Source organism: Agelaius tricolor, unplaced genomic scaffold (genome assembly GCF_023055355.1).
Source record: "Agelaius tricolor isolate 1412-34295 unplaced genomic scaffold, bAgeTri1.0.p SCAF_10, whole genome shotgun sequence".
Classification (NCBI taxonomy): Eukaryota; Metazoa; Chordata; class Aves; order Passeriformes; family Icteridae; genus Agelaius; species Agelaius tricolor.
In genome coordinates this window covers 14,528,487-14,554,280 of record NW_027269270.1, presented here as the reverse complement: position 1 = coordinate 14,554,280, position 25,794 = coordinate 14,528,487, and positions in this window count along the sequence as shown.

The following is a 25,794-nucleotide window of genomic DNA, read 5'->3' as shown; positions in this document are numbered from 1 at the left end:
CCAAGCGCTTGTCTCACTCGCGCTACATTTCCAAAATATGGTGGAAGTGGCTGTTCGTATACAGATGGGAAAATGTCTGCAGGGGGGCTCACAGAACTGGACCTGTAGCATTTTCTCCCAAATCGTGAAGAAATTGCTGGGTGAAACAGAATGGAGGTCAGTAATACAGGTATGACCTGCCTCTACATCCCTCCCCCCATACAGTTTCCATGTGTGGCAAGATGAAGGATCTTTCTAGGGTTTGCATCTTAGAAGTCCAGAATAAATGCATTCTCTTGCTTAAGGTAAAAACCTTCATCCAGTACAAAATACAAGTTTTGCTGGGCACGCACTCTCATCCCCAAGCCCAAAATTTATTTGTGAAGAACTTATAATTGCAAGTGACTCATTTCATCACTTTCTCACAAAAATAGGAATAGCCAGAACACCCAAATTTCTGCTCAAAGCTGTCTATTTGCAAGCTCCATTGAAGTGCTCAACTCCATAAAAGATGCAATTTTACTATTGGTGAAAACAGGGATGACTCAGTGTAATAAGCCAAGACTATCCTACAGATAACATAAATATTAAAAAATTGCCTTTTAGTAGGCTTCTAACAATAACAATTCCGAACACGTTTCCTAGGCAAAAAGGTTTCCTCTTGTTACCACCCTGTATACTCATCACAGTAAACTTAGAGAGATGTATAATGTGATATAAACATTAATAGTTTCACAATTGTGTTTTAGAAAGACTATTTATAGAGAAAACACAAAATGCCTCCCAAAAGTATACTTAGACGTAAGCCACCATAATCTTCTTGCTCATGCAGCAGGAAATCTAATACACCAGCTCAATAAACCTGTAGGAAACAAAGGTTTTATGTAGCATTAAGAGTCACAATATTAAAATACCACATATTACATTCAACTACTCTTACAACACTCATTTTAAGAGCCAAGAAAATTAAGTGCCAGTTTGAGAGTAATAATATCAGAACATGCAGAACGAGACTAAAGAAGCACAAAACTAAGAGGACCCCTCATGATATATTTGATGCTTGCATCAGATCCAAATGATGCAAGCATCATTGATAGTACTGACATTCTGTGTTATCATCAAAAAACACTGCCCCAACACAGTAGTATTCCCTAGCATGTGCTGAAAAATGTAAATTCTCATCAGCTGACTTAAAGATGTTATTTCAAAACGTATACTTTACCCTCTTTATTGTTAAGAACAATAAAGTCATCATTATCATGGATGTGTCAGTCAAAATCCATGTTTAAATCTAGGTACAGGAGAAAGTACATATGTGGGCTTGTGAGACTACAGTAAACAGGGTATAGAGATCACTGACCTTGTGGTGGAATAATCCAGACAATTCAGTGATTTAATCATTAGGTCCTTTCACCAAAAAAATTATTATTATTTTCTGAAGGTGTTTAAGTGTTAACCTTGTAACTACTCCTCAGATTTTCAGTACAGGCAATGCTTTGTAGGATTCAACTCCTGGACACACGGCTCTAGAACTAAAGATAAGACCAAGAACTAAGAGCCTCTATGTTTCCCATTCCCAGAATCCAAAGTCTTTGCTTCACTTCCTAGCAGCAAAAGATACATTCCATTAAAAATTTATATTCTTTTAAATACCACAGAAAGCCTAACCTGGCTTCTGCACTTGTTCATAAGTTCACAATTGGATACTCGGTGGGTTAGGTTTGAGGAAAACTGTTGGATGGAGAAGAAAATAATGTTTTCCAGCCATTCATACTTTGTAAATGGTTGCTGGATGGACAGAGCTTGGACTGTTTTGGTAAAATGGATTAACAGATGAGGAATGAGTGTGGTGATCAAGATATGTTTATCATAGAATTTACACTTGCATATATTGTTTATGCATCTATCTAGTTATAACAGCTCCTTCTGATCCATGCAAGTAAGTGGAAAGCAATATTACTTTTATCAAGTCATAGGAAGACTTCAAACCCCTTTAAGAGCACAAAACAAATTTTTTAAAATAACATATCCAATTGTAACTCCAAGCAAAACTTAGATAAACACATCATTGAATAATACAGTCTTCAGAGTGGTAGTATAAGTATTCTGAGCTGATATTTATATCACGCATCTGGAAAAATGACCTTAGGTGTGCATTTGTAGAACATGAGTGTTTATTTCACCCTATTCTTTAATTATAAAAATCCATATTATAAACTGGAGGAAGCACCAGCTGGCATAAAAAGATTCTTTACTAGAGTAAAGTATATCTAAAAACAAATTGTGTCTATATGGTTTTGGGAGACTGAGTTTATGCAAGCAATTGTCATGCAAGCAGAGTTGGGAGTAATAATGTGGCCTTTAATGACGGAATGATGGACCTGCCAAACACTAGCTCCTGCCATAGACTGCTTGTATTTCCCTGCACAAAGATGCCCATCTGGGAGTTATTAACATATCCTCGTCAATTCAGAACCTGCTTTAACATAATCCATATTTGTTGGAGAAAGTCCAACATCAGCCAGAGAACAGTGGACACGTGATCTGATGACACATTTCAAGCAGCACACATAAAGCATGCTTGGGCAGCTAAGCAATTCAGAAATGCAAATAGCAAAAACACTTCTCTTCCTAGATAAAAAGGACAAATCCCTTCTGGCATAACATCTTCTACACTTTTGATACTGAATAGAAACAATAGAGGTAGGAAAGGGACAGGTAAGAGTTTTTCATTTCATTCCAAGCACACTGACACAGCCTTGCACAGAAGATGCTGCTTTCAATGCCCAGCAAACGCTCTGCTGCATGGGGGCAGTGAGAGAGAATACAAATTCTCTGTTACCAGCAGTGTCTTACACTTGTTTGAATGGTCCTTATGTACCATACAAAGTGAGCATTCTTTATTTAAAGGGACCAGAACTCATCATCAAAGAAACCCTTCATTAGAAAATTATTTGGTCCCACAGGTCAGTCTACTCTTGGAAGCTGATGTTTTCATAGAATTAGAATTTCATTGCTCTTTATAATTTGGGGTAATTCACTATGCCTAAAGTTTTTTGAAGTTTGGCATTTATTTTAAAGTCTGCCCTGGTCCTTCTGAGGTCTCACTACATTATTCAAACTTCAGTGGCTATAGGACACTGTGGCAGTGCCAGCACTCATAGAGGGCTGGCACAGCACTCTCCGGTACAGTATTCCAGAAGGCTGACACCTAAAAACAGCCCTTTTTAAACCTTCAACTCAATGGAATGTGATGTTTACTGACTTCAGTTTCTGAATGGATAAAACCCCAGAAACCATTTTTTCCTCCTTTTTCATCCAGTCTTACTCAATTTTGTCATTTTTGGTGTTCAAACTAATGTTGCTTATGACCTTTAAGGACCTTCAGAGAGATATCAGTTTTCCCATCACCCAGCCACTATGGATTGATTCCAACACGTCTGTGAGCTACAAAAGGATAGTGTAAACAATAGCTTCCCATTAAACTTCAGTTAAACATTAGGACTGCTGTCCAAAGATCATAGTTAAAGATAACTGAGTGTTACTATATTCCTTTGTGTAGCTCAGTCATGACCCTAATTAATGTGTCTAGTTTAGACATGTATCTCTTTAAGTAATGGGTGGTTTGTTTGGACAATTAGGCAGAGTTGACAAGGAAATTTTCCATCAAACTGGGTCATAAAAAGTACATTATTCAGCATTATTATGAGTAAAACACTATTTATTACCCAAACTTTACAATACACCATTATCAATCATTACCTGCCATTAAGGTATGTTAACATGAGATCAAAGAGACAAAGCCAACTTAAACAAACAGGGGTGCAGAGAAGGCTTTTAGACTTGCTTATTTAAATTGAAACAAGTGTAGCTGAGTCCATTGATTAGCTAGAATTCCCTTTCAACTGGAGATGCAAATCAGGTAATCACTGCAATCTCAGAGCAGCCCTTTCTCCTTGACACAGATCACAGCTGTGCTCTTTCCAAGAGAGAGGTGGCTGGATGCACCCATTGCAAATAGGGAAACCCCCAGAGGGCTTTCTGGCTGCAAGTTTAGGTTCACTCTCACATTAACTCTGGCCTATACTATTATTTGACCATCCATGAAAAACAAATAATCTAAAACAGAGGGAGGTAACTGATTTTGAGGCATTCATATCTTCCAAAAAGCTTGAATCACTGATTTGGCAAGCTATTCCATGTCTAAAAGCCAAGTTTTTTTTGCTATTTTCTTAGCAGCAACACCCCAGCGTTTGAGACATGGAACTGGATTCCCATTGACGTAAGTGCCACGCAATGCTCTCAAAGACAAACACTCAGTACACTTTGTGTCAAACAGAGAAAGGCCTACAAGAGTTCTCTCTTCACACTCTGTGCCATGGATCTCAGCAGACATCCTGAAAATCAGGAAATGATCCCTGAAAACCCAACCCTGTTGTGCACTGAATAATACTGCTCTATCAGCCACAGTACAATCAAACTGATGCAATATTTCCTTGAAGCTAGCACAACATGTAAACTGTTGGGCAAGGTTTTCACTCAAAATAACACATTTTAGTTGTGTGAGCATGTTTGGATCTTTTCCAACCACACTATTTAACAGTCTTGCTGCAGTCTGCAATTTTATTCTGCCCTGCATGATTCAATCAATGTTCCACAGAGCTGAGAAGGACAAAACTGGAAGTCTCAAACTATTTCTGATCAACCAACCCTATGCCAAATCTTTCTGAAATTTTTGAACTATTTGAATTCCTTGTTTCTCATCACACAGTTGATCATCCTTTTTGTTTTCCAGATAAGATTCTAAGTCATAGACACACATCAATCCTCATTTCCACAGAAATATTTCCCTCAAAAAGAAGTTCCATATGAAACGCATCCATATCATACCCTAATTTTGTCTATTGATCACAATTTCTGTACTATGATAGAACCAAACATTTAGAAATAATTGATAACTATTCTCATGTTTTCTCTGACACTACATATAACTGGAAGGCTATTGCCAAGTAAGTGGTACTGTGTCAAAAATCCATTTTCAGAAGGCATATGAGGAGTAGACAGGCAGAAAAAGGGTATATAGCCCAAATTTGTCAAAGCAAATAATGCTGGGGCCAATTTGAAATCTTCCCAGTGCAAAGAGAACAGGTGGTAGGGCCAAGTAGGGTTCACTTAAGTAGTGAGCAAGTGCTATGAGGTAGAAAAATAATTGTAAGAGAAAACATAATTGTACCTCACACTTTTCTGATTAATTGTGGTGTTTTGGGGTTTTGTTTTTTATACCATCAAGGTGCTCCATTAACATCTTATAAATATTCTGAGAAAACAAATCCTGCAAGCATCACAACATTGGCTGTTTTGATGGAGCTACCTCTTATGTCAGAAAAGCTGATGATTCTCCACTTTCCACTTTTAGAAACAATTTCATTGAAAACACCACTCAAAATTAGTGCATTTTTCTTTCATTCTCTTACCTTTTTTTTGGTGTAACTGTTATGTTGCTTTACTCAACCTGGTCTATTGCACTGCATATTGCCACATGATTTTACCTTTTACAGCTCATTTTTAATTGCTTATCATTGCTACCTTTCATGTAAAGAGACAGGGCCCTGCCATTCTTACTAATTATCCAAATCACTAGTCACTGCTTGTATGCGTGTGGCCTCAACTAAAGCTTTTAACCACAAGTTGTGTCACCAAATCAAAGCAAGTTGGAGGTGTCTCTGCTGTAGTGATAAACTAATAAAGGTTACATGACATGTCTTTTAAGCCTTTGGAAGTATTGTTTCTAGGATTACAGCACTCAAATGCTGGGAATAATTTGATGGAGGCAGGGAGGGCTGGAAGATTTTCCCATGCTGTGGGTTGGTGCACTGCTGTCCCACTGAGCTGCAGCCACAGCAGCTCTGCAGCCTTACCTGCATGGACTCAGCCCCAAACACATCTAGTGACAAAGCCCACCACAGTGAGGGCACCACCTTAACCCCTGCCTCAGGATGGCTCCAGATTCAACATTTGTGTTGGGGACCACTCTGGAGAAGCTCTTCATCCTATTCACACTGACCTGGGTCCGCCTCTTTCCTCACAGGATACTTCAATTTACTCTGACTCTTAGGAATTTTAGTGTTAATTAACAATAGCCCATTTATTAAATGAAGTAGTGAGATCCAAAGCTAAGAAAAAGCTGGCATGTCTCTCCCTGTTAAGGCGTGGTGGCAGTGTGTGTGGGCAGGTGTGCACTTCTCTGTGCAGCACACACCATGTCCTGCTCTTGGGCAGGATCATAGTGATGCAGCCAACGTGTCATGGCAATCACAACTTGTTTTTCTGAATGGATACACCTTGCCCTGTCTCTCACACACACATCCACTTCCTCTGTATAGCACTTCACCCTTTATTTTTCACTCTAAAGCCATCAAAATAAGAAGTAAAGGATTACTTGTACATGTCCAAAACTTTTCCTTTAACCTTCTCAATTGCAATCAAATATGAAGCAGGGTAGGATTTTTTATTTTTTTTTTTCAGATTTTCCTCAAAAATATTAGGATCTCCCAAAGTAAGTCACTGTACCATAAGAGAAGGAAAAGGGAAGAGAAAGCATCTCCCAGTAGACTGAGGGGGCTCATGGAGCAATAACCCAATTTATGAGGTTACTTGCACCCATTTGTGACTCTCCAGTTTCCCTTCTTATAAATCAGTCCCTGGGGTAAGACTAAAAGGGAGTTTATGCTGCTCCATTCTCTGCTCTCCCTAAATCTTTAATACAAAATGGCTCATCTTTGGCACTGCAGGTGGAGGCACTCATTCTGAAAAAGACACTTGGCTGGATTAGCAATGGCAGAAAGAGCAATTTTCACTTTCCAGCCCTGACCCTGGCCCACGTGGTCCAGACCTGAGTGCACACATGGGCCATTTGATAATCTGTCTGTGTCCACTCTGACAGAGCTTTCCACCCTCAGCCCTGCAAACCTTGCCCACAGCAGAGCTCAGACAGGCCACTCTGCTCCTACAGAGTATTTAAGCTTTGATGAATCTGCTCTGCCCTTCACAGAAATATGTTAAAAGGAAAAAAATTATCTTTGGTGCTAAATGAAACAATCACTGAAATTTCAGCTAAAAACAAAATTAAATATATTTGATTAGTTCACATTTTCCTATTTTCTTCTGTTGTTTTTTTAAGATGCTGGTTAGTAATTTTACATCCTAGCAGAAAAACATTAAATACTTATAATACCACTGTCACACTGAAAATACTTAGGCTTTATAATGTCTCTCCAGAGACAGATATTTAATACTCTACAGATAGGTTAATTTATCATAAAATAGTGTAATCTCTTCCTTATTTCTGTTCATTCATTTTCAAGCTCTGACACCAGGCCTAGAACAAGTCACACATCACCCACTAGACAGACATCGCACAGAGATCTCCCATTTCACTACGAAATGCAAAAACCTTCCAGCTTTTGATGACACCAGTTTTCCAGCTCTGCACTATCTCACTCAGAGAAGAAATGCCTGTACAATGAAAACAAGCACAACCACCAGTTATGGTGCTCTGAACTGCCAACACACAGAACTCATTCAGGTCACCACAACTTCATGGTCAAGTACATGATCTCTGTTTCATGATTTTGCTAGCATTGCACTCTTCCAAATGGAGCCTATCAATTTCTTTCTTTGGACAAGGTCTTTGAGGAAGTTTTTTCTGAATAAAAAAAAAAATTTCAGAGCAGTTTGCCTGCACTCCATGGTTATGAGTGCCAGCAAAAGCATGCTCAGAGCCTCTCAAAGGGGGAAGCCTCCCCCAGACATCTCACCAGCACCAGCTCATGGTCATGAGGGAGCAAAGGCTCTGTGCTGGCTGCTGGCAGGGGGTGGGCTCAGCCACTGCTTGCTCTCATATAGCTCTTCTCAAGAAGACCCAGAAGGTTCAAAGAACATGATCTTCAGTTATTATGAGCATCCATCAGCTTCATGCAGCCACATATTGCTCTTTCAAATGGATTGACACAGGGCAAATCCCCCTAAGCGCACTAAAACCCATCTGCAGCAGCTCTAAAGTTGGTAGGAATTGTGTGCCTCCTGTCTCATGGCAGGTCACCCACAAGACTGAGCAGGCCTAAATCCTAATCTATTTTGCAATGAAAGTATTGTGTGAAGCATGCAGGATCTGGCCTCAGGGTGGACTGGTAAAAAAACCAAACAAAAACCAGGTCACTTCCCCATTAATCCTCATTACAGATGTTACCAAGGAGGAAACCTTTCTTGGATATTTGCATTTCTGTGTTATCCCTTGCCCTTGGGTCAACTCAGTTTTGACTTTCAGCAACTGGGATGTTCACAAAGGAATAAAAAGTTATACAACTGACCCAATCTTCTGCTAGAGTAATGAGAAAATCATGTTTTGTTGGTTTTTTTGTTAAATCACAGCCTTTGCTATTCACTAACAATCAAGTGCTGAAGAGCCAATAATTTCCAAAAGGAAATGTAAACAACTTTCTCTGAGGAAGGACTGCATACAGTAAGCTGGAACCTCCTTCAAGTTAATTGCAACAGAGTTCACTAATGAAACTTTCCATCTATTAAATCTTAACAGGCATAACTATAAAAATGGCGCCAAGCTCCCTCTCTTGCCTAGGAATGCCCCAGACAGCATCTGCAGAGACTTTCACACTTATTGTCTTTGCAGGGATAAGCTATTATCCCTAAGCAGCAATGGCAACACACCCGTTAGGTGGCTCTCAAATTAATTTGAACACTGTAGCTGGCTGCAGCAAAGATCATGGCAGTGGTACCTGGTCCTTGCCAAGTACTGTGCAGCAGATCTGACCCAAAGTGCTCTGAAGCTGGCAGGAATCATCTTCCTTTGCTTGCATTGAGTTCAAAATTAGGGTCAGGATGGGCAAGGACATGACCTGCACTTCTGCCAAGACCTGTGTTTGCTTTAGAGGCAAAAAATTTTAATTCTACACCTTCACACCTGTTTAAAAGAGAACACACTGTACATCTCTCCTGGAACACAGCATCTTGCAGGGTCCACCTTTGCTTTTTTCTGCTGCTGTAGAACATCATGATCCACTACTGCTCTTAATCTTACATTTAATTTCCTCTCACCAATGCTTGTAGCTGCTCAGACTCTTTACTGACACCTGTGTTTCTCATCTGCTATCCAAGATGATCTTCTGGATGACATCCATGCATTTTTAAGCCTTGCTTTTCTGCCACCTCCTCCATGTTTTCAGCTGTCCTTTGCTCCTTATCTACAAAGCATTAAGAGTGACCCAGAACACGTGGATTCGTTCACTCCTGAATACTTTAGTGACTGTTATATAAAAGAGTAAAACAATTCTCTGTGTCCTGGTTGACTTGAGACTTGCTGTCCAGAGAGGAAAAACATCCTCTAGCTCTTTTCATCTGAAATTTTTTGTGAAAGGCTTTTTAAAAACTGTCCTGAACTATTTAATTTCCTACTGAAAATAGGAATCTGCACTCAATGTCAATTTTTCATTTAAGAGGAATGACAAAAAACTTGGCTTGCAGCAACTGCTTGTTTATATTATTAAAAATATTAATGCTCAGCTACATCTTTCCTTTGTATGAAATAGTCCTAGAATAATGCATGGCTGCTAGGTTCCACAGCTATGAAGCTGAACTGTTCTGGAAAAGGATGTAATTGCAAAAAGGAGGGCTGGAGCTAGAAAGTGGGAAAAAATTCTGTACTGTTATTATTTTAGTAACAGATTCGAGCATCAGATGCCATGAAATAGCTTTTACATTTTTACAGAGATGGGGGAAGAAGTGTATGCTGATCTCGTACTCCTGAGAATTTCTCTGGAAGCATTTTGTTGAACAAGCTTTGGCAGCCCATCAGCATCTCAGTTCAGGGCCAAACACTGAGATGAACCATTAACAGCTCACTAATGAGTTCTGGATCTAGCAAACACTTCCTATGGAAAGTTATACAAGACAGATAAAGCACCTCTTGAACTCTGAGAGCCAGTAACTGACCTGTATATTCCAAGAACAAGTCCTAAAATGCTTTCCAAGGTTTTCCACCTCTAAGAATGGCCCAGGCAAGTTGTACATAAATGTTATATACTAGCATGACACTGAATAACCCATGACATTAGAGTGTTCCCTTGGCAGAACAGCTATGGAGTCAGCACCAGTCCACACAAGTTCAAAGTGAATCATGCCCTGCCTGAATCCCTTCACTTGAAGGGGCAAGCAACGAGGCAATGGTAGAGTGGAGCTTTTTCCCTTTCCAAGGTCATCATCACCTTTTAGTCTTTGCACATGACATTAACTGTTGCTGGTGAGTATCATGGACCAAGCAAACTTTGCAGACATACAGCTCACAAGGAGTCAAGCTGAAAAGCAGTTCCAAAGGCATAGCAAGGCACTTGGCTCCTGCTGCAAGGCTTTTGTAAGAAAAACTAGGAATGAAAATTGCTAAAATTAAATTAAATGGGGTATCCTTAGATTTCATCTGGAACTCTATCTTGTCCACTTCAATTTTTCAGACAGTTTTTCATGTTGGAGCTGCCTTTATTTTCTTTGTTTGTTTTACAGCACACACTGCACTTCGGTAGTGAGCAATAAACGAAAAGAACTCCATTTGAACTATTTTGATCATTCATTATCTATCCATAGGATAATATCAAGGCATTTCTAGTTGTATTTGGAATAGAAATACTAGGAAGTGAGATAATTATCCAGCACAGCTCTACTCTCATCTCATTAGCCAATTTTGAAGTATAAACTTAAAGTAATGCTAATAAAGGTAATTGAGATGAGATATTAACCTCATCCAAATTTCTACAGCCATTAATGTCTTCCCACTATACACATGCAAACCCACCACTGCAACCCCACCAGCAGCCAGCAAGCGCCCTACTCACACTCAACTTCAGCTGAAATATCTGTGGCCTTTCTTTTTGCTTAGCACCTTTGGTTTGTACCTTTGTATAGCTGCATTCTTTCTTTCCTTCGAACTTGCAGTTGTAATTCTGTTGAGTGGACCAAAGGTTCTGTCAAACAGAGGCAGTCCATGAACTGGGGAGGCCATGCAGGGTCACGCAGCACCCCGAGCAGAGGGACCCTTGGGGTGCAGCTCAGCTGCCAGCAGCAAGAGCAGCTGATGGGGCTGACACAGGAGGAGCAGAGCCTGCCCTGTGTGTGGCAGGTCTGGTGAGGGATAACACTCAGCCTTCCTCTTCCAGATCACTGCCATGTATCAGCACCTCTCTCTCACATGGTGCTGCACGCAGTGCTGTCACACAGCTAATCCCTTGCCTTTGGGTGGCCATGGATGGCCTTGGGCTCTAAGTGACATCCAGTGATCTGGGAGGTGACTGCTGGCCAGAACCTGCACAACCTACATGCGATAAGGTCAGCTTGTTTGCTCCCCAGCCAAGGCCCACTTTCTCCCATGATGTCTTTGTCTGAGTGGGACAATCTCTGTACCATGGGAACCAGGACAATATATAAAAAAAGGGAAACAGGTGACTGACCTGTTTAAGTTGCTTAAGCAAAACTTGCTGAAAAATAAAGCAGCAAAGAACAGAAAACACCCAGTGAAACTCCCCAACTAGCTAGAGAGTTAAGAAAAGTACTGAAGGAAAATGAAGTCGTACTTTAACAAAGAATTTCTGCATTAAAAAAAAAAAATACTCCATACAGAATAACCAAATTATTCTGAACCATCACAAGCATATACCTTTCTCAGCTTTTGTTCAAACTTTTCATCCCAGACCCATTTCAAGTTGATGGTATTCTCTGTTAAAACTTTGGTGGAAGGTCTTTAGATATTCTGAATCCCTACATGGAATCCTATCACAATGAGAACAAATGTAGTATGAGCAGACACTGCAAGAATAACTGGTAACAGTAACATCACCATGCTTACACAGACTGACATCCTACAGCTGGGCACTCCTTACTTCAATGCTTGTGCCAAAGACCAAAGAGAACCAGAAATAATTTCCCTTAACCAAGACTTGAATAAGTACTTGAAACTTCAACTTTTCCTTGTTATCTCTGCTAGAGTCCTTACAATTATATGTACACTTCTTTTTGTTATGTTTCATGACAGCTTCCCAGAACCTATGAATAACAGCATGGTAAGATTTTTTAAAGGATGTGCATATTTTTAAGGAAAATGAAAAATAGGATAAGGCTGTGGTGTTCAACCTTTACTATACTGCATGATGGATATAGAGCAGCTCTGCAAGAATTTATGAATACTACATGCTGACCTGGTTATTGAAATGTTTATTGTTTGACTATATTGACTTAAATCAACAGGACTATTGCAGAAATAGGGAGAAATCACTCAAAATAAGATGCCCCAATATAGCTTCTTAGAACTAGTTAAGAAAAAATTTCCCAAAGTATTTTCTGTGCAGATTCTGCCTCCTGAACAAAGCAAGGGTATAAGCCTTTCCTGCCATGTGAAGCCACGTTTGGAAGCAGAATAAGGAACGCTCATGTTCTGTATAGATAGGAAACCAACAGGGAGTTGTTCACACAGGGGACATCTGCCAAAGCATTTAGATTTTTCATGCTTTGTTTGAGCCTAGAAATTGATAAATTTATAGGCAAGACAGAGACAGGTAGAATTTCAAAGTTATCTCTTTTTTTATTTCCAATTTTAAATTTATGCAGCTAAATAAAAATACTTGGCCATGACCAGTATTTTAATTTGAACATGTCCCCAGCTAGAGAAGTATGACTATGAGCCCAGATCAGTGTCCTGGCCTACTGCACTGTTCTCAGCATTCATTTTTGCTACACAAATGAAAACAAAACATTTGCCAATTACTCATATTAAGCCAGAACTTGGAGCTACAACAATGTGGTTTAAAATAAAAATCAGCTTTTGTGTTTGGTTTTGCTTGATTATTTTTCTTCACATAAGACTTAGTTGTTTCAGTAAAAGAAAAAAAATATTTAGTGTAAATATTGTTGTTAAATTATTTCGTTTTGTGGGTTATTTCTGTAATAGATGACAGAAAATGAGACTTCAAATTTGTAGCTGAAAATGATTACAATTACTTGATTACAAAGATACAGCATACTAAAAGCATATGATAAAGAAAATTGTTACTAAATTCTGTATTCAGAACTATTCTTTCATTTCAGAGGATTGTAATTTTAATGAGACATTTTCTATTTCTGTAATTATTTATGGAACCTTTACTTTCTTAGTAGTGTCATTGGAATGACAGAAATTAAAATTATTATTGGGAATTATTTAGTCATATCTCTCTGTATAGAATAAACAAGTTTTCATTCAAAGGAAAACTTTTAAGTTCACTTAGCAGACATTCATTTGCCAAAACCAGAGAAGGAGCATACTGAGAAATTAAAAACTTCATTCAGTGCAGTTATCAAAATTTCTGAAGCAGTCACCAAGAGATGCAGACACTAGGTATAGAGCCCCACCAAAATGAGCAAACCAGCAGAGCACCCAGACCCAGTCCCATGCTGTCAGACTGAACTACATGGCAGACACGTGTTGGGAAGCTGTGAGTGCTGGTGCCTTGCTTGCCCATCCCAGCCACAGCTGCTGGAGGGCACCAGGAATGGGCAGGAGGTGAGGTCTGGCTGCAGACCAGCAGAGGACATTTCTAACAGAACAGCCTGTGCTGCTTAATAATTTTCTGGGTAATATGGAAGTCCTATCACATCTGGCCAATATCACCATCACCCTGATCATGAAACACTCCCTCTTGATTTCACCTCCTAGCAGGAGCAGGTAGGATGGGCAGCATGACAAGCCTGAATTGAGCTCAGCATCCTTTCAGTCAGTCACCCACAAGTGCCACCTGTGCCATCTGTTTCCCCTCTGGGTGGCTGCACTGCCCTCAGCAAAGAGCTGTACCCTGAAACCAGTCTGGGTGCAAAGCTGCACCAGACTCAGCAACTGATGCAGTAAGAAAGAGATTTTGTCAAGAGCAGATGACAGGAGAGCTCCAAACTGGTGTGGGTAACACAGAGAGAGAGCTGAGGACCCAGCCATCAGCCACAGGTACCACAGGAGGTCTCAGGGGGCTAAGCAGAGGGGCTCATCACCCTCCTGTGTGACACCTCCAGGAGAGGCACTCCATGGGGAAAGCTTCAGATGGCCACACCATTTGCAAGGTGTTGTTTGTGGGGCTTGGGAGAGTCTGGTACTTGTTCCCTCACACCCAGCCCCAAGCAGACAACTCTCATGCCCCCCCAGACATTCTGCAAAAGCTGTACTTTTAATAGGGCTTGCAAAAAGACTAAGGGTTTGCTTCTCAAATAAAGAAGGGATGAAAGGAACTTTCCTGGGGTTGTGCTGGCTCAATTCCTGTTTGATTGACTGCTCATGCTGTTGCAATGGTGGTTATTAGAGCTGGTAAAAAACACAATTTCTGTCCCACAGGAATTTCCTATACTTCAACATTTGTTTTCATTCTGAAGCAGCATTAAGTATTTCAAAATAATGAACACTTTCATAGATTGAATGGCCCTAAAATAAATTAAAACATGTCATTGTGCATGTGTGCATGGGCACATTTTCAATCCAAAGGTCTAACCTCTTTTCTCCCCTAGCCAGTCACAAGGGTTTACAAGAGTTTTGTGCCCAGATTCATCATATCATTATTCTAGTTGATTGCTATTCCTTGGGAAGACCAGAGTGCAATGCTGAGCTGTCACCACACCGTTTTCCCCCCACTCCCTCCTTAGGTTCCCCAGTCTGCACAAATGTAAGATATCTTGGGAGCATAAAGCAGTCATTTGAGGATTTCTCCAGAAAACTCAGAAAGCACTGAGCTAGCAAGAGCTAGGTTCTACATACTTGTTTGCTTCCTGTCCTTTTGTGGGATGCACTGAAGTGAGGAGAGCAGGTCATTAAAAACTGTGACCCTCAGTGTTCTTGGTTGTCAAATGGTCATTTGATTATACAGATAGCCCAGGCAGTTCACAGCAGCCTTTACCCAGAACTAACACAGTTGCACTTCTTGCCTAGCTGCAGAGCACAATTACTGACAAAATCCACCTTCTTCTACCTAACATGGCAGCGTTTTGAGGGAGGAGGAGGATGTGAGAGCCAGCAGCCAGCAGGAGCAGGCATGTGGTGCCTCCTCCAGAGGCCTGCAGGGTCTCTCCAGCATAGTCATTGCTGCCTTGCTCTTTTCTTCCCCTTTTAAGGCAACACAGAGCCTAAAATGGACATGTGACATTCTGTTCCTCTCTAAGGACACACATGAAGGACACAACTGTCCTATCTTCACACCCTCAAGGCTCCAATGAGAACCTTGTCACCATTTTGCACCATTCACCCCTCAGTCTCTGATCCTGCCATCCCTGGCTAAATCCTACAGCACTAAGGTTAGTATTACTGCATCACAGCCTGCTAGGTGGAATGGAGCTGCACGAGTGTCTCTTCTTGGTTTAAAATAGTCCTCATGAAAAGCTTTGCTTTAGGGAAATAATGGGAGCAAAGGAATGTCAGATTTTGCTCTCATCGTTGAAGAACAAAATCTAACAAGGGTGGTTGTCAGCTATTATGCTTTTGTACTGAAAAATTGTACAACCCTTTTAAGTTACATATAATGATTTTATAGCCTTTTAACAAGAGGAGCACCACTGGGTAGAATTTTAACAAGAGAAGCAGGATTGGCAATTTATTAATTTATTTTAAAACAGCTGAATTCCCCAAGTTCTTCCTTGATTTAAGCCACAGCCTGTATTACAAACAGAAGGTATTATAAGCATCTAAAGCAGCCATGGTTTTGATAAAACTCTCTTAAGTAATGATGATCCTGCAGCATTCAGACAAGTCAGGGGTCAATATGACCTTATTTGCCTGGGCCTTTCATTAGGAACACACTTTCTGCAGTACCATACTTCTGGTACCTCTGAATACACAGAGGATTCATGCTTCAGTTCTGCATGTATTAAGAATGCAGCCATAGCAACTACTAGCATTAATGAACTATTTGCTTATGCAGTAATAATTAACTTCCATTACATTACTTTGTGTGATTACTTTCTTAATTGCCTGAATTATGCATCCATTTAATATTTAATAACCATTCTCAGAAATCAGACACTGGTAAAAAAAACAAATTGCTCACAGTTTCCTTGCAATAATTAAGCTCACAAGAATAAATGAAACCTTTTAAAAATGAATGCCTTGTGATTATATCCTTGCATATAGAGCAAGATCCTAAATTAGCTATTTATTAAGTCTAAATTTAAGACCAAATAGTACATTTTTCACTTACGCCTTGGGAAATCAACCTATACAATACCTGACATCACCAGCATAATTAAGTGCCATCTATTTACTTTGAGAGTCACGAATTCTGCATTAGTATTTAGAACATTCAGAAGTGTGTGTGTGGAAATATTTTAAAATGCTTCCTTGGAAAAATAGCACCTTCTTTACCTGAGGTAGCTGCTTAGCTGTGCTTAAAGTACTGGAAAGATCTGTGAAGCATAAATAGCCTTCTGATGGGGAGGGTTGGGAAGAATTTTTTTTTGTCATGTTTTAATTTACATACAAACAATGGAAATACATTTATACTGCCTAGGTCAGGCTTACCAAACAGGATGAAATTCATTGTTGTATATGAAAATAATGTTTACAATCAAAAACAAGCAGTCTGATCTACTTCTTTTTTCATGTTGTCATCTGTCTCTGAGCCCTCATGCCCTGCTAGCACCCAAGCAAAGCCACATGCTGATTTGCAAAGTGATAATGCCATTACATTATCTCACACCAGCTTTGTTTCCCAATGGTTTGCAATGCAATCACCAGCTTAAATAAAATGTGCAACTGTTTTATTGGACATTGTTTTGATGAATAGAGTCTACTGAGCTGGACAAGATGGTGACCTGTTGTGAGGTTTTTATATTTTACCTTTCTTCCCCCGTTAAGTTGCATTTGCAAAACTGCTCAGCTATTTCACATTGATTATGGCAGCTGTGTACAGATGTGTTTATCTGAACCACAACACAGCTCTGCTGAAGCTACAGGGATACCAGCACGTTACTCCCTCTCTTTTCCCAGACACATGCACTACAAATAAAATGTGTGCAATGAAAATCACTCTGGGCATCCTGCACCCAAATACACCTAAGCCAACAAAGAAAATAACTGAAAGGCTTATTTGCAAGGGGTGGGAGAAGGAGGAGTGCCTGCTCCTCCCTTGCCCATACAAGTGGATCATTTTCAGTGAGCTGCACATGAAGCTGCAGGGAGCCAGGGAGGGAGTGAGGGGCAGCTCCCATTTGGGGCGTCAGGAGCCAGCCATGGCTGCACCCCCCAGTTCCCAAACTGAGCTAAGTCGGTGCCAGTCTCACTGGCTGTTGCTACAGTGGGCAGCATCATTAGGATTTGCTTTTTAAATGATCTCTCAGCCTGTAAGTCTGAGAGCTGCTAGCAAAGCAAGGTTAGAAAGAAAATGATGGCAGCATGTTGATGCTTCACAGACCTCATGATAGTTTCCGTCTGTCATTATTTACGTCTGACTAGATGCGTCATGTCAGCTACCTAGAAGGCACTTTAATATGAAGCTCTTGTTTTCCTCTGCTTTTTTACATCCAGACTGGGTATTATTATTTTTTTTGCATCACTACACTTAGGTGAAGCTTGCTTCAATCTCTCTGTAATGACACACAAAGAAATAAAAATTGTTTAGCTCATGTTATTATACATGCTTCTATTCTAACAGACCTCTTTGACATTGTTCACAAAATGGTGAATTTAAATCAATAAACAGACATCTATCAAAAGGTCAACTTAATTTTATTCTTTCAGCTTTTTACCAGTATTTTAAGCAAAATAATTTCTTCCTTTAGTTTTCAGTAAATATTCTATTAATGGATTACAGCGGCAACTGGTAATTTTAATGGCTGATGGTATTTAGTAGTTCAATTAACATTTCATTAATACTGCTTTCAAATGTGATGAGTTCTGTCAGAGTCAATGTAAATAAGGTTACAGCTATCAAGAATATGTCAGTTTTGCCATTATACCACCTCTTGGCAATTCAGATTCAGAGGATTCACTGGCACTGTTTTGGGATGAAATGTGTAATTCACTCCTGAGTAATACAGCCCTGAATTTGACCTGATAACTTTTTACAGCAATTGCATCTCCTGCAATGGACAAGGACCCAGCCTCCCTCCTTCTGGCAGACAAAACTCTAGTTCAGAAATATGCTGTGTCTAAGCATGTGTTCCCATCCCAAATGGACTTTAAAACCCACCCCTCCGCCATTTACCAGGGAGGTGCTCAGCCACAACATTTTTACTTGTGCCCAAAAATAGCAGTTCAATCATTCTGTGGCCAGACTTTGCTGAATAATCATATGAACTTTTTAATACAACCTTTTCTAATCCTTTAACTCAGCAAGCCTGCAGTTCTGTCTTCTCATCTTGCCCTCTGTGAAATTTAGTGACAAGCTTTTTGCATGCTTTCATTTATCTGAGCTGTGAGGGATCTTGCACACTCTTCAGTACAATGAAAATAATTAACCACGTAATCATGCCAAAAATTATTCAATAGTATTTGATCCGCTGAATTTTGTTCCCTTTTGTTTCAATTTCACAAATTAGAAAATACCTTTAATGAGTTAAGGGTCTATTTGCATTGTGTACACTTTGGACTTTCTTATTATTATATTGATTTCTTAAAAGTAAAACTGGAAGGGTAAACTATTTTTGTTTTATAAGCATCCCACATTATGATTGTTAAAATTTACTAGGGCATCTAGGCTTTGGTAAACATTACTTAAACAAAAGAAAATTTAAAGGTCATCAAGATTTCCCACTCATCCTCTCAAAGAGAAGTTTTATTTGTTTTTTAATGGGCAAATTAGCATTATCAAATCAAAAAGTATTTTCTCTTAATCACTAAAATAACATTTACTTTTACATGGACTCCAGATAACCAAACAAAAGATAATGCTTTCCCAAAGTTACAGGCACAGCTAGCTCATCTATTCATTGAGCTGTATTCAATGGGTACAGTTCATGCATTTCTGGGTTCCTGGAAACCCCACATACAGATCACAATTATTAGAAGAGTGCTGGATTTTTGCCATTCACCAAGAAATCTACTTAAAGAAATTTTAAGCTCAGAATAATGTATAAATGGCTCACTTCACATAGCAGTTATTCATTATTTGTGTACTTTGATTGGTTGCCTAAATCACAGGATCTCTTTCTCTGTTGCTCAGTTGAGTGACATTAGCCCTACAAAGACACTGCTGATTTGTCTCTATGGACAAAGCTCTAATGGTTAACTCTTTGGGAAGCATTAAATAGGTTTTCCTTTACTCTTGAAATAACCTATAGGACTCTGACTGAACTTTGTGAACAGGAGATTAGCCTGCTTTCCCAGCAGGCTTTCTCAGCATCCTAACAGGGAGAATCACATCATCACAAACATAGTGAGAATGAGCTCTTATTTATGGACAGACTGAAAGGTTTCCACAGGAATTAAATCCATTTTCCAATACTGGCTCTTAAATTGTGAAAAGAAATATAAACTGAAGATAAACTTGCTCGCTATCAACAAGACAATTACACCAAATCTTCACCATATGTAGTTTATGGTGACAACATCTATATTGTTTCTGAAGCAACTTTATTTCCCTTCTTATTGGGATCTCATTAGTAAAGGTTAATACAGCAATACAGTTAGCTCCTCATGCTTATCATTTATCCATGAGATCTGTATGTGCCCAGTGTTTTCTGGGCAATATCTGTTATAATTACTGTAGAGCACCAAGTGACACCAACAGCTCTGGATGTCCCTAAGGTCTATAGCTTATAGATCGGGTTGTTCTTGACATTTTTATGGGCTTGGTTTTCAGGTTTGGGGGATTTTTCCTCACAAATGCAGCTGTGAAAAGGGTCTGAAATGAGCAGAGTAACTCCCATGATTTCAAGATGCACTGGAGTCCTGCATTTCCAGACTCCAATGGTGGGCAGTGCCAGATCCCCATGAGAGCTGCAGCAAGAGCAGGCAGTTCTGTGTGAGACAGGATGGGGACCTTTTGTGAGCAGAAAACGGAGGGTGTTTGGTAACCAGCTTCTCTATTTTCCCCTTCACCTGGAGTTAATGCTTGGCTGAAAATTACCTGACAGTCCCCACTAAAAAACCACTAGATGCTAAAATAACCTATGAAAACCTGTATTTCCATTTAAGGTCCAAGAGCCTTCCAAATCCAGCCTTCTCCTTTGTTTAACTTTCTAAGGTTGGAAATTCAAATGTGGAGCTTCTTCAACTTTTTACTGGCTCCATACGCTAAACATGTCTGGAGTTCTCCAGCATCTCTTACGCAGGGAATTTACAGACTGTAAACCGCCAGCTACATTTAATTTGTAAATTCAGTTGATAGCTCAAGAAAGGGTTATCAGCTGAATTTCCAAATCCAGCTGAGGAGCGCGGTCCCCGGCTGGAGCGGCAGCGGCGGAGCAGCGGGCGGTAGGTGGCACTCGAGCCCCTGGGCTCCCGGCACCGCATCCTCGCCAGGAGCACCGCGAAGATCCTGGCTCCTTCGGTTTTAAAGGTATCGTTTCCAAAACGATCCTTTCCGAGGCCTCGGGCTGTACAGGCAATAATGGATAGTAATACGTTTTAGATGAAGAGCCCAAAAAGCCATTAAACTCTGTTGCCTGTTTTTGAGTTCTGAGTTCGTATGAATCCCAGGTTTCGGGGGATTGTTCTAAACTTACAGGAGTGTTTTCTGATGTAAAGAAGTGGCATAATTGTCCAGGACTGTCCCAAGGCTGTACACACGGGATTTACCCTGCCCAGAACACAGAGAGCCCCCTCCCCACAGGGCACGGCTGGGTAGCAGACCTGCCCCCATGCACACGGCTGGACTAAAGCCAGAGCCCCTGCTTCACACACAGGCACATACAAAAGACCAAAAAACCTCCCAGTGAATTCAGGTTTCATTTCCTTCTCTACACTGCACACACCGAGAAAAGCAATTTAGGATCATCTCAATCTTTTTCCTGCTATTGAAGTTGCAAATATCATTAAACATAAGTGTCTAGCATCCAGGAAAAGTTCCACAGCAGCACAGATATGTCACACTTGCAGCAGGACTATTAATCAAAGAGGCACTCTCCATGCACACACAGGCCTCTCAGTAGATCTCCTAATGGGTCAGCATCAGTTGTCTCATCTAGCAATATTCAGCAATACTCCAGTGACAGATCTGACCAAAATTTGGATTCATACTTCATAAAATATTGGCAGCTCCATAAAGCCATTTTCTAAGTAAGATTCCTTTATTTTATTCATCACCACATGCATCAAGTAAACCAGAATTAAACTGAGAAAGAAAGACATTTTTGAATTGCTAGAATCAAAAGAAAGTGCATCTCTAGTAATGTTTTTAAGTGACTGAAGCTATGCCACTAGCCCTCCCAATCTCACTTCCTATTTGCAAAATATTTTGTTCAAACAAGAACTTTTTCACACATGAGGGACTTCTGGAGAAAAAAAGTAAGGAGAGACGGTACATTAATATTGCATTTTCAGATGGATCATTCAGATTTCTTCACTATGCTGTAAGAGCCATAAGTTTAATTTTAATTTTACAGGCAAGTACAATAGCTCTGGGGAACCATTTTTTTTCCCTTATCTTTCCTGGGACCTTAGCTTGAGTAGAAGTTTTGAATTTTGTGAACACAGAAGTGGCCTAACTAAAGCACTCCACAGCTTGTATTACTCAGAAGAACCATATAAAGAGCACAAGGAAACCTGACTCTTCAGAGTGATTAAGAGTACCTTGAATTTGGTCAATGACTTTTGTTGCAAACAGCAATGAGATGATGCAACCTAGGAAACGTGTAGAACAAAGTGTCAGATCAATATGCTGATATCCAAGATTGCATCTCTTTTGAAGGTGTGTTTCTACAAGGATCACTATAAGCCTTATCAATTAAAGCTCAGAAATATTCAAAGGCTGACTGGGGACATTCTCCCTGTTCCAGAAATATTTCATCAAGGGGTCAAGAAAGTGAACTTATGTCCTTGTTCTACAGGTAGAACAAAAACTGAGAATTGAAGTGCTGTTCCATGAGCTGCACAATGAAATACAGTGATAACACAGGCAGACCTGGGCAAACTAATACTTTTAAAAAGTTCTTTACCCAAGAAATTTGAAGAAAAAACTTCATATTACTGTAGATTAGTACTTTTAATTACAAAAATAAAAGAAATATTAATCATGTTTATTCTTTCAATTTTACAGTTTTCTTTCATTTTGCTTTATCCTAGAGCTACATGACATTTCCAAACTTATGGTGAAAATTTTGAAATCTGAATAGGATTCACTTTGTAACAAAACAGGTTACATTGCAAACTCAACTCACCAGCTGTGACATAGTGCTATAAACCTCTCAGAAAGCATTGGGAGATCAGAGCCTTTTGTTTTAATGCTGGTTACAAACTTCTGGCCCTGCCAAAAGGCAATCAGGGGCCAACAGGTGGGAACAACAAACTCCAGATCAAACTAAAAGCAGCATTTAGATGGATACTCAGTCCTGAGCTGAAAACTCTTGATGATGGGAATTCTGCCATATTTCCAGTTAAACTGGTCTAACTATGACTGGGTGAGCATCTGCATCTATTTATACTGGAAAGTAGAAAGGTAGAGCAAAGGATAGAAATTTCTAGTAATTTATCTGAGTACCTTTAGGAGCACAAAAGCCATCTTAAATGTTCAGTATCACCTTTCCAAAAAGAAAAATACACCATAACCATGCCAGTATTGCTGATCAACACATTAAAACTTAGGTTCACACGATCACTTGAACATTATCACACTTACATCATCCAGTACAAACAATCCAGCAAAATATAGGCATTCTACAAGTCAGAGCTGATAAAATAGGTGTAGAACTAGAAAAATACAGATTGATTCCTACAGACAGAAAGCAGTCGGTGTTTTCCTCCCAATATTATAGGTACATATTCAATACAAAATGGGTAGTAGGAGACATCAAAAGTCATAGGAGAACTTTTGGTGGGCATTTCTGAAGAAGTCAGAATGGCCTAAAGAGCTGCAGAGCAGTGTGGCCAGCTGCTGCTGCAGCCACATTTGCACAGAACAGCTTCTCCAGTTAATTTTAGAGTCAAGTATTTCTTATCTGAGAGGAATCAAAATACTTTACACAAGGTTTTCCTTTATAAGCACACACTGCACAGCACCACTATTTGCTATGAATGGCCCTTGTTCTGGCTTTATACTACTACTTGCCACTTGTTTTCAAATTTTCATGATGGAGGGTTAAAACAAAATGAAAATGACTGGAGCAATGCATACGCTGTCAGGGACTGCTGTAACAAGTGTATTTTAACAAGGCTTTTGTAGACCTACTAATATGAATATTATATTGGAACAGGACAGTGTAGACCTAAGGTTCATCAGTCAGCAAAAGAAACCATAATTTGTTCCTCCAAAGCACTAGATAGCATTTGCAACACTGCATTGTACCAACAGTCTATTTTAAAAGTAAATGCACATTCTTGATTCATAGTAAGAGATTAGTAAACTGTATGTCTAGGCCAATACTCCAGAAGAATATTTGGATAGATCATAGTACTTCTGGCTGCATAATACAGAATTGTGGACATAACACTCTAAACAGACACTGAGCTGAAAATACTTCAAATCCTTTCACTCTAATACCTCTGACAGGGTATTTTACATTTGATTCTTCAACTTTTCTGAAAGAAATAGTAAGAACATTCCCTGTGATAAAGACAATTTAAGATAACACATGAATAAAATATCTCATTTTCTAGTACTTCTCCTTTTGATTTGCTGTGTGCCTCACCTCACATTTTCCTTTGAAGGCAGACATAAGATATTGGTCAAGGAATATGTATGGAAGATCAGAAAAAGTTAATTTACATGGAGAAAAACTTGTGCTCTTCTGGCCTTTTAAAAGTTCTGGGTTTTTTTAAATTAGAAAGCAGATCAGGAACAACAAGGGTAGTAGCAAAGTTTGGGAGTAACCCAGTAGAGCTACCAAGAGTTTTTGCTTGGTTGGACTACAAGATGACAGAAAAATTTGTCATTCTTCCCTGTCTTAACAGATGAGAAAAAGTAATCTAATTCATAAATTATCATTTTGTTGAATTGATTCATAATTCATAATACAACTCAGGTCTTTTGCATATTTATCATGTCCTTGGTTCTTTGTGGCACAAACCTGAAAGCTTCAGGTCGGGCTATCCCTGAGGCAACCACTCACCTGCAGCAATAATTCAGAGCAAGAAGACCATTACCTATGTGGTCAGGGTTTTCCAGAGAGCACACAACCTGCTAGGGGGAACAGCTGTTCCACCTAGTTCCTACATGAGCCAGTGGATGTGGAACATCTTCTATGTTACCAACCAGTTTGCAAGGAGTACATGTCACTGGTATAGGACACATAGAGACAGATATTGATCATTAAGTTTAGGCCAAGTATTCCACTGCAGGTTTAAGCTTTTCCATCACTAAAACCATAAGAGAAACTTGTTTACCATCCTAAGCAGAAATGTCTAGTCCTTCTTGTAATCACATTTGTCACGCAACTACCTGTCCTTTCCAGGCAACGGTCACAGGTTTCAACAAGCAAAACTCCAATTTAACATGTCCTTCACTAGGAGAACAAAGTAGAAAAAGGGTTCTCTGGAGAGGCTGCAGAGCCAAAGTCCTTCCCTCTCCATCAAGGTCAGGCTCAGGACTCCTAAATCAACTCAGGTTCTCAAGACTCCTTTACTGCATTGGTTGACATTCAGCCAGTTACGCTTTCCTTCAAGTCTCAACTTATGCTCTGTTGAAACAGACACTACCTACTACAGTAGCAACCAGCAGTTTATTTTGAAAGGCTTTTAGCAATCAACTGGACCTTTTTATGTTTGTTGCTCAGCCCTTTCCTCTTTCCATGCACATCTAATATCACTCCATACACCTTCCATAATTTTTGCAGCAGCCAACCCAAAAGAAATGCTGAATTTAGTATTCATCTCTATTCTATTCAACAGGCACATTCTGATTTGGGGAGCAAAGGACATGGAAGGTGTAATATTGGTGGAAAAACTAGTAGGCAGAGTCAAGAAAACACTCTTTACTCACCTCAGCTACTGTTTCACAGGCTTTACACACATAGCACACCATCTTTGCTCCCTCTCTATCTTGCTAAAACTTGCATTGTCATGTTTGTCACTGTTAAGTAAGAAACAGCACAGACTCACCAGAAGGCTGGTTTGCACAGCACCTCACTTTGCTGCCAGTTCTCTCTTTTTATACACTGTTCTGAAACAGAGAGACCAGATTGGTCAATTAACTAATGCATTTCAGCTGATTGGTTAATTAACAAAACACCTTTCTTATAAACAATCTTTGAGGAAAACAGAGAGTAGAAAAACAACACCTGCAGGTTGTTTATAATAACAAGCTCTAATTGTTTATCTTCAACTCCCTAAAGTCTCACAGCTGATTCTAGGAAAACTTACCTAGTTTTCTCCCTCTCTGACCAGGCTGTCACAGCCACAATGTTCTCTATACACATCATACTGCTTTGTTGTTCTCATCCTTAAGTCAGATTTCTCTTCAATCCTAAGCAGCACCACTCATGTAAATCAGCGCTCCTCTAGGAGGCAGGTAAGGAAATGAGTGCTTGGTCTACAATTCTTAGATTGGATTCAATTTATTGGAATTGACTGAGCAATACTTGATCTCTCTAATTGAATAATTATGTAGTGAAATGAATGCTTATATGCAGTAATGCTTGCAGTAAATACAGATGACTGAC